The sequence below is a fragment of the Rhinopithecus bieti genome, unplaced genomic scaffold, assembly GCF_001698545.2.
Source record: "Rhinopithecus bieti isolate Rb0 unplaced genomic scaffold, ASM169854v2 scaffold_42532, whole genome shotgun sequence".
In the NCBI taxonomy this organism is placed as follows: domain Eukaryota; kingdom Metazoa; phylum Chordata; class Mammalia; order Primates; family Cercopithecidae; genus Rhinopithecus; species Rhinopithecus bieti.
Genome location: NW_016818301.1, coordinates 372,768 through 383,966, shown reverse-complemented (window position 1 = coordinate 383,966; position 11,199 = coordinate 372,768).

Here is an 11,199-nt window from a genome sequence, read left to right as displayed (position 1 = left end):
GATGAATTTTTCCCAGTGACTTATCTAAATTAGTTCAGGCAGAGTTGTGTACTTCCCAAACGGCTTCTTACCTAACTTAAGCCTGTGCATCTTAAAGCCCTGGTGAGCACACCATGTGTGGTAATGGAGAAAACCTAGATTGTATAGTTTTTTTTTTTTTTTTTTTAAGATGTGTTTTGAATTCTAGTCCTTCAATTTATTAGTGACTCAAGTTTCAGTCTTTGAGTTTATATAATAGCAAAATGAATTCCTATTTCAAAGGGTTGTTATGAAGTTAAATATGATAACATATGAGAATAATCCAGAAAAATGTGCTATATACTAGGCATTTGCTGATGATAACCTTTCCATTTCTCTTCAGACCAAAGGAAAAAAATGCAAAATGAAAAGCGTATATCTTTGATGTCTTCTCATCTCTCTTTTCTCATCTTTAGTGTCTTGTCTGCCATTTCTCTAGCTCCTCTTTTGACATCATTTTGTGAGTGCTCAGGTTTAAATTTTTGTTCATACAAAGTTGTAGAAACAAGTGCATGATTGTAGCATATGTGCTCCTTGCTCGGTTAGACCCTGGCAAGCCCTGGCACATCTGCATCTTTTACTAGAGTCTAAACTCCCTGAAGACAGGGACCTATAAATCTTATCCACACTTAGGTGTGGCACCCAAGTTCATTGTGAGCAAGTAGTGATGCTCACTGAATTAAAAGTGTGTTGTGCAATAATGGTGAAATCATAATTGTATCACATTGTGATAATTCTTCCATCTGCTCATTCAATAAATACTTATTACTTGTTAATTATCTTCATGTCTGAATTTTATGGCTATAAGTAGAAATGGTGATATTGTTGGAGATTTAACTTGGAAAGCAAATGTTTCCTAGCGGTCTTCTTCAAGCTTCTGGGTCAGTTTAAGATATCCTAAAAATAAGCTAAATAGAAGTATTAACTGTACATCAATGGTGACATGAGACTGCTATTAAGCTCTATAAACTCCTAATTTTAAAATGTTGTGTTACTCAAAGCTACCTTTCCAAAATGTTGATTGGATTACCAATAAGTAAATGTTATATACATTTGAATTTATAAAATACAGTGCTACCAATATTTGGCTATTTATCTATTGTGTTTGTTGAGCATCCTGATAAGAGTTTTATCTGAGAAAATTGCTGGCATACATTTGTTTAATATTATTGCTGCCTTGGTATCCATTTTTAGGACTGACAGAAGTTATTTAGTTATACAGGCTTAATGTAAGTTATCATCCTTGGCCTAGTTAAAACATCCCTTCTTCCTGTTTGTGATATGGCCCACTTTTTCCTTGTCTCACCACTCCAAAACCTAACACATCCCACAGCTGCTGACTGCATGATATGGTTTGTCTGTGTCCCCACCCAAATCTCATCTTGAATTGTAGTTCTCATAATCCCCAAGTGTCATGGGAGGGACCCAGTGGGGGTAACTGAATCATGGGGGCGGTTACCCTCATGCTGCTGTTCTTGTGATGGTGAGTGAGTTCTCATGATATCTGATGGTTTTATAAGGGGCTTTCCCCCCTTTTGCTTGGCACTTTTCCTTGCTGCCGTCAAGTGAAGAAGGACATGTTTGCTTCCCCTTCCACATGATTGTAAGTTTCCTGAGGCCTCCCCAGCCCTGTGGAACTCTGAGTAAATTAAACCTCTTTCCTTTATAAATTACCCAGTCTCAGGTATGTCTTTATTAGCAGCATGAGAATGGACTAATACACCACACTAAAACCTAATGGCCCACACCACCAGGTTTATGTAAATAAGTTCCCTGCCTTCACAGAAGTTTTCTGTAAATTAGCTAATCAATGAGCCTCACAGGAAAGCCTTAAGGATAATAATACCCGTGGAGCTCAATAAAGGGATAATTTCACAGGTTTTCTCTCTCTTCCTTTTCCCTCCCTCCCCCTCCCCTCTCTCCCCCTCTGTCTTCTCTTTTTTCCTCCACTTATCCTTACTGGTTGAATTCCCTGCTGCCTCCAGACTCCCACTGTGGGCACCTATAACCTCTCTGAGACTTGTGAGTAATAAATTTCTCTTGTTTTATTAATGTTTGTTCACTTCCTGATTGTGTCTCATCCGACACCCGAATGTAACTTTCCCCTATCAGCTCACCTACAGAGTGGCTATCTTGGCTTGCAGTCATGCTCAAGAAATAGAGGCCACAAGACCAAGTTAAAAAGAAATCATAACAATAAAAATCACAACAGCACAACTGCTGAAAACACTGCTCTAGAGCTATTAGCAAACTGTTTCTGCAAAGATCTAGATAGTAAATATTTCCAGCTTTGGAGACCATATGGTCTCTTTCACAATCTCTCAGGCTGTTGTACCATGAAAGTAGTCACAGGTAATAAGTACAAAAATGGGCATGGCTGGGATCCAATAAAACTTTATTTACAAAAGCAGGCAGTGCACTGGGGATTTGGCTTGTGGGTTATAGTTTGCCAACCCCTCGTCTACAGGACATAGGGTGGGCTTTATGATCTATAGACTTAGGTGAGTCCGTTATTCTGTCTCATCTTCAGTGTCCTTACCTGTAGAGGAGGGCTAGTAAGACCTAACTCACTGAGTGTTGAGAAGGTTAACTAAGATAGGATATAAAAACACCTAGCATTGTCATAGTTTTCTTTCTTGATTTTTTTCTCCAATAGCCAGTGCTGCAATTCATTCTTTCCTTTTTTATTACCCTGATTGGAACAGTTACATTACTTTGGTACAACTAGCTGAGCTAGTAATTGTTATAATTTAATACTTACAGAAAAGATTACTAACACTTAATGCTCCCAGAGGAATTTGCATTAGAAACAAGAATTGACTGGCCTAACTGATAGAAGATACATTAAAAGTGTAAACTAGCAGTGGATTTTAATGTAACAGAGTATAATGAATTACTTGATATGGTTTCAGATTCCATATTGCAACCAACATTTAAGTTATCACTAACTGAGTTTCAATGTAATATCAAAGAAAAATACCTATAATTATCTGAAAAGGCTATTAAAACATTTCTCCGTTTTTTTTTTCACTGCTTATCCTCATACAACTGTTTGAGGCCAGGTTTTCTTTATGTTTGGACCAAAACAACATATCATAGCAGATTGAATACAGAAACAGATATGACAATCCAGCTCATTCGACCAAGCAAGACATTAAAAGGGACTTTCCAAAATAGAAAACAATGTATTTCTTCTCATAACCTTTTGTTTTTGAAAATAGTAATTTTTCCTAAAAAATATTTATTGCCTTTAACATGAAATGTGTTTATATTTTAACATTTTATCAGTTTTAATTTTTAATATAGTGAATGTAGATATAACACACACAAACAGAAGCTTTTGGGGTGCTTAATAATTTTGAAGAATATAAAGAGATCCTGAGACCAAATATTCAAGAACTGTTACCATAGTAGAAGAAGTAAAGGAGCTCGAGAATGATGATAAGTAACAGCTAATGCTTGGCTTGGCTTCACTGTCAGGGAGCGATGAGGGAGCGATGGGGTTTGTGGCAGCCTGTGAAATGCGTGCTTTGTGTAAGCAGCACAGCTATCCTTCAGTGCATGCTGATTTTTGCTGTGGGGTAAGGCATGTGTAGAAGTTCTAGTTTTTAAAGAAAAGCTAACATTCCAGACCTTAATGTGAAATATCTCGATTTTAATATTGGCCGTACATGCAAGAAAGTATTAGCATCCTGTGTAGGCCAAAAGAAATCCACCTAGGGACAGGATGCTGCCTGTGAGATATCAGGTATAGCCTCTGGTCCAGGTTTGTGGGTTGACAAGTGTCTTTACTATGGGAGAGTAGTATATGTCTATGATGATAATATTTACCAGTAAGGGTTTCAAGAATGGGTAAGGATTTCAGGATTTGGTGTAGAGACTAAAAAATTCTCTTTAAAAAAATCACCAAAAACACAAATAACTTGACTATTGTGTTCAGCCCATTGGGGAGCCTGGAAGAAGAGGGGCTTTTCCTTTTTTCCTCTGAATTCTTTTCTGAAAATGAGTGCGTTTTGTCTCTACCCCTCACTGTAAAGAGAAACCTTCTCCACATAACATAATAGCTCTTATATCTTTTATTAGTGTGGTTGTGTCTTCTGTTTAATCAACTGTTTGTCGCCTTAATACATGGCAAAAAAAAAAAAAAAAAAAAAAAAGCATTGCTGGATCCTAAAGTTCATGCAGCTTAATACGCCCATTTGTAACCAAAAATAAACACACTCAGAGGTAGCACCAATTGGAAAATTTTGTTGGAATTGTCTGAATAAAAAATGCTTTTGCATTGAATCTAACAGACTAATTTTAGAGCAAACCAATTCATAGAAAATGTGCTTTTATGTTTCTAAATTAAATAGCTTTAGATTTGTAAATGGTTTGAAATAACAAGTATTGCATATACTCAAATTTTCTTTAACATTTTTTGATATTCTGTTTATTTACAACAAATAAGCCTTTCTACAGCCCAACCACCAATTATTATTTTCCTCATAGCAATTATGTCAACAATTTTTTTTAGTCCCAACATAATCCATCTTTTTCATTTCTGTGACGTGAAAACAAAATCAATTTTTGAGGTCTTCGGTATAATGGAAACAGGGAGGGTGGAGTCAGATGGGTATTCATGGATCAGAATTTTCCCTCTTTAATTCATACCAGCTATGTGATATAATTTTGAACAAACGGTGAAACTCTGTGAAACCTACATCTTCTTTTGCAACATGGAAATGATGAGGCTGCTTATGCTAGCACTGAACACAGGGCCTGGCAGGTGGGAATAACTATAACAATAATAAGAGCTAACCTTGAGTGGGAGTTTATCACCGCGTACTAGGTATTGATTTAAACCCTCTACACAAATTAACTCATTTAATACAAAGGCCTCTTGATGGAGATACTACAATCATTCCCAGAGATTAAGTAATTTACGCACAATTACATAGCTAGAAAATTGAAGAGTCAGGGTTTGAACTCTGATAGTAGAGCTTAATAAATCTTTCCTTCCTCCTCTTCTACTGCCTCTCTGCTTTAGACACTTTCATTGTGAAGCTACTGGGTCTTTGATGCATTTGAGTAAAAGGAAAGAAAGGAGAGTTGGTGGGTGAAGCACATCTGTGATACACACAGCAGAGTGTGCCCCTGCTAAGAGCACCAAGGATTGGGTGGAGCCGAGAGCTACGTTCAGACTCAAACCCCATTGTGATGATTACTCTGAGTTTAATATACCTTTGGGAATCAAATTTCATGGATGCATTTGAAGAAAAAGAATACAAAATTTGTCCAAAGGTGAACAGTTATTTAGAATGATAAAGGAAGCAATCTATTTTTAACAAGCTGATCAATATCACAAGCACCACAAAATCTAGAAGCAAAAGCATGTTTTCATATGTCAATGATTTTATAATATTGTTTTCCATAACAAGAACATAAAGATAATTCAGTCTGTTGGAACTTAAAAACATTATAAATAGTTGAGTAAAGTTCCTTTGAACCTCACAGTTTGTTCTTGGTAATGTCATTTACATTCAGGTTGGTTGTCGGATTTGAGAAAACCGCTAGCAAGTTTCATTTGTAATTGAGCTGGTACAGACGATGTACTCAGTTTGTGGTGCTGCTATGGGTTTTTTTCCAGTAGATCCAATAATTCTGATAAATTTGTTTCACATGTTTCCCATCAAAAAGAAAAAAAATCAATGGTGCATTTATAATTATATATGCTACATTATTGAGTGTATTTCCTCAGTAAGAGAGAACTTCTGTTCTTATTAGGGGTTAATAAGAACCAAATCTTCTACTTACAATTGTACATCTCTGATGATTGGAAGAATGTTTCACAGACTGGCTTCTGGTTCCATGCATTTCAAATAATGTTTCTTCTCTAATACCCACATACTTCCCTCCCGGGTGCCATAAGATCTCTGAGTATTTTGATATGGCCTTTGGACCTGGTCCTAGTGCCAGATAAGTGGGCACAGTGGGTAGTAGGGGTGTTCCTACACCAGGACAGTCAACAGTAACTTCACTATGCACAGAAGTGACTGTGAACCACCAAAATACACCCACTGAACTCAAACAAAATGTGCCCCAACTCAACTTCCTTTTAGCTTGATTTCTAAAATGGCTATGGCCATTCTAACACCTGGCACAATGAGAAAGCTGAATGGATAGTAAATGTGAACAGAAAGCCTTACTAATCTTAACACACAGCAACTAAAATATCTTTCTTCTGCGTATTTTAAAAAGCAGTTGACCATATGAACCATTGCTACGAATCCTCAACTGAACTTTGTGACAAACTCACCAAGTAATTGAAAAAAGATCATGTCACTGACTGGTAGAGAACAGTTTGAAAAAGACACATTATCTTGAAATGATTTTGATGAATGCTAGGTAATCACTTAACTCAGAGGTTAAAAAAGAAGGAGGCAAAAAATTTAGTGCAATTTATTAATTAATCCAGAGGTGATGGCCTCATAATTACAAGCATTGGATGCCATTATCAACCAGCCTTTTAAAGACCACTTGAAAAAGCAATAGATATTACATTATAGGAATTTTGATGAATGATAACACATTCTGTTCTACAGTTATGAGACTGGGTACTTGTGCATTGGGATAAAATATCCAGTGCAACACTTACCAGTTCAATTTCATACACAACCTAGATGGGAGTGAAGATGGTGTGCTCTGGAAAACTATGTAATATAAACACACTGCTATCTGAATTGTTTGTGAACATTTTAATACAATTGTTTGATGAAGTGTGAGAATTGAAAAGACAGTGTTGTATAATTTTTTAATAAATCTTGAAGTATGTGTATAACTAAATAAAATATTATAACAAGATCTAATGATTTCAGCCATATCTCCATGTTCAACCATATTCCAACGATAACAAGCAGCTGTAAAATCTCAGTAGTATAAGCAACAGGCATGCATTTATCACTTGTGTGTGTGTCTGTGCAGGCCTCCTGGTCTAGGCATTCTGGGCCAGGCTCCAGGCTGTAGACTCTGTTCAAGGTGGTGTCAGGTGCTCTGATTCTTCTGAAACAAGCAAGCTGCCCAGGCATTTTCTTCCCTGGCAATGGCAGAAGCATGTAAGATGAAGTCCAACTATGTAAGATGCATGTAAGATAAAGCCCAACTAGGCAAGCACAGCTTACAGCTCAAGCCTCTCCCTGTGTCCTATTCACTAACATGCCATTGGCTGGCAAGTGATGGGGGTGAGTCCAAAGCAAAGGGACAGAGACATAGTTTCCATTTGCCTTGTGATGACAGTCAGTCTCATGGCCAAGTTCTGCATCAGTGGACAGGGTCTATGTGGGGTGGAGAGGGAGCGGGATGAGGTGAAAAGCTTTCGAACAATAATCTAATGTACCGCTTATTAGTTTCTGAAGTCTACTGTAACAAATTACTACAACCTTGATGGCTTAAAACAACAGAAATTTATTCTCTCCAAGTTGTGGAGGCCAGAAGTTCAAAATCACTGTGGCTGGACTGAAACCAAGATGCTGGCAGAGCTGTGCTCTCTCCAGAGGCTCTAGAGGAGAAGATATTCCTTGTTTCTTCAGTTTTTGGGGGCTGCTGGCATTCTTTGGCTTGTGGTTATATCACTCCAATCTTTAAGGCAAGCATCTTCAAGTCTCTCTCTCCTCCTCCTTCACATTGCTTTCTCCATGTGTACCAAATCTCTGTCTGCCTCCCTTTTCTGAAGACACTTGTGATGGCACTTAGGTTTCACTTGGATAATTCAGAAAACCACATGGATCTCACGATCGTTGACTTAATCACATCTGTGAAGTCTTTGCTATGTAAGGCAACATCTACAGTTTTCAGGGATTAGGACCTGATATTTTTGGTAGCCACTGTTCTGCCTACGAACACCACAATTCTTAAAAATGTACAGATCAGAATAAAAATCTTGTATTTGGGAATGATGAATCATTGCGTATTTAGAGTGGCATTGTATTTGGTAATTTAATTGGTTATGTGGAATTAGAAAGATTGGGAATTAGGGCAAACACTTGCATTCAGGTGTTCAAGCTTTAAATCCAAAGCCTTTAACAGCTCAGCTGCACAGTCCTACTAAACTTCCCAGTCAGCTGCCTTTAAGTCTCTGACCCCTTGACCTTTGACTATTCCCTTTCTGATAAGATATAGAAAAATGGTCAAGGAGAGACTGATTTCAGTGGTTATGTGGGGCTACTAGATACAGACAAGAGGTAATAAAATCTGTATTTTATTCACGTTCAGGCCAGAATCCTGCTAGGACATCTCTGCCTGTGGAGGGAGGGCTAGACAGCACACTGGGAATGGCTTTCTAGGATGACTTCCTGTTGCTACAAACTCCACGCAGCACTTCTGGCCTTGATGAATAAAGAAAGCATAGGAGTTTCACCCAAGGTGAGAGGCTCTTGTGACCAATTTCTTTTTTCCTTTTTCTTTTGGTTCCTTCAGATGGAGTCTCGCTCTGTGGCCCAGGCTGGAGTATGGGGGCGCGATCTCAGCTCACTGCAACCTCTGCCTCCCAGGTTCAAGCGATTCTCCTGTCTCAGCCTCCCGAGTAGCTGGGATTACAGGCACCTACCACTGCATCCAGCTAATTTTTGTATTTTTAGTAAGGACGGGATTTCACCATAATGGTCAGGCTGGTCTTGAACTCGTGACCTCAGGTGATCCACCTGCCTTGGCCTCCCAAAATGCTGGGATTACAGGCATGAGCCAACTCGCCTAGCCTCTTGTGACCAACTTCTTAAAGACTTTGGAGATTTGCTTTGGAGGGGAGGAAACTGTGTAGATTAGAATTTCCAAGTGCATGGCAGCTGAAGGAGATGCCTCCTAAGAATATAAAGCTCATGTTTTTATTAAATACAGTGGAATATTAGAGGTGGAAATAATAGGGTAAGCTTAACCCAGTTGCCTAACTTTACAAATGGATTAACTGACACCCTGATTGATTGAGCTTTTCCAAAGTTACATTATTTGCACCAGGGCATGCACCAGAATCCGGGTGTTTGGAGGCCAGGGTCAGTGTTTTCCCACTGAGATGATGCAATAGATGCCATTTGTTTGGGCTGCCTGGCTTACAAGGACTTCTCTTTCTCTGGGAAGAGACACAGGGGGATTTTTTTAATCACCATATTGATTACATTCATTGAATGGCAGGAAGTCATCTTGTAGAATTACACAGAAATATCGTGAACTTGCTTTTAGATATTGCTGTTTTTATTCTGTAGAGTTAATTGAACCTGCTGCTATATATCTAATTTATGCAAAGCTTGTGACACAGGGGGATTGATCCCATAGGCCGTGGTTGTACGGTACGGCTCTTCCTCCCTGTTGAGGGAGGGTCTCCTGCCCACTCCTGCCTATGAATCTGAAATCTGAAGTGGTGACACCTGGAGAATGGCAGCAGATGCGACCGTCACTTTGTAGCTACACTCTAAAAAGAAGGCAGCATGGAGTCTGTGCTCTAAAAAGAAGGTCGCTTGGAGTCTTGGCTCCCAACACTCATCAACTCTGTAACTTGGAGCAAGTTACTGATTTCCCTTTCCCCAGTTTTCTCATCTGTCAAATGAGATAGTGGTACCTACCTCGTGACATTGATTTGAGGACTAAATGAGAAAACACCTTTAAAATGTGTATAGCAGTGCCAGTTACACAGTAAATACTGAGCACTTCTGAGTTATTTATCTCCTGCTGGGGGCCAGCAGAGCCTCTTGAGGCGCCTGTGCTTTCTGAGTCCTGCTTATTCAATTCTCCTTTGATTCTGGCTGATAACCTGGGATCCTTCCAATAAACATCTTTTCTTTTCCACCTTTCCTTAAACAGGTCAGAATCAGCTTCTGTTTCTTGAAACAGAAATAACTTTAAAAAATAACCGATGGTCATGCATAAGAGTGCCTATATTTTAGGGAGATTATATAGAACATGATAGCTTTCACCACGATGTGTGAGTATGTATGTGTGTGTATCCTGGTAGCAAAAAATGAAAGCACACATTCTATTTGACAAAAAAATTAAAAATCAATATTTGAGGGAAGGCGTACTAAAAAGTAATGTGTACTGATGATACTTTACATCTGTGAACGGAAGTCGAGCGAGTTAAATCTATATAAAGAGGGGATAGACAAATTGATCCAGATAATGATGTGTAGTGAAATAGATCATCATTAATATATTCAAGAGCTTGTTATCAATGCTTAAATTACCAAAATATTGACTTAAGTAACTTTATCTGTCAATGCTAGTAGAGAAAATTGCTACATCTCACCATATTTATCAGCTCACATAGATCTAAATAGATATAATATACAACTATAAATAAAGTTCAGCTATTCCATTTAGGGGAGAAAGATCATTTTGTTAGCCTATATTTCATAACATTAGAGGGACTGATTCTTAATATTATGCACCAAATACACTATTGTTTAGCAACTTGCTGTCTTTGTGTTTTGCATAAATTAGATATATAGCAGCAGGTTCAATTAACCCTACAGAATAAAAATAGCAATTTCTAAAAGCAACTTCAGGATATTTCTGTGTAATTCGACAAGATGCATTCGTGCCGTTCAATGAATGTAATGAATATGTTGGTAAAAATAGCATTTGCATTGAATCTGGAGTGGAAAATAGAATCAGTGGGGGATAATAATAAATACTAAATCTCCAAATGAATCTCCAACTCCATTAAGACTTTTAATGTCGTATTTGAAGCTCATAACTCCAGGCAATTCCCTGTCTAACTTAGCTTTGGCAAATGTTTATTTTGAGAAATGCTCAGTCATCTGTTTTACAAGCTGGTTCTCTTTCACCTAAAACTTTCCATAAGAAAGTTGTTGGCATAAAAATTACCTCCATTTTGGAAGTCTTGGGCTCACTTGCTTTAGGGTTGAGGACATACATGAAAAGAATAATGACCATCTGAACAAGGAAGAATCTGAGAGGATATCATATCCAGCTTTGCATTCACAGATTGGAAATTGAAGCTGAGAATGATGAGGTACCTGTGCAAAATCACACAGGAATTTGGTAGGGCCAGGATCATGCTCAGTCCCAATCCAAAACTCTTTTCACCACATCCATCTTAACTGTCACTTTACACAAAAGAGACTGTACCCTGGAGAGGTTAAGTGATTACTCAGAAGGTCAGATGACTAGTTAATGGCTAATGGTGACTAGCAG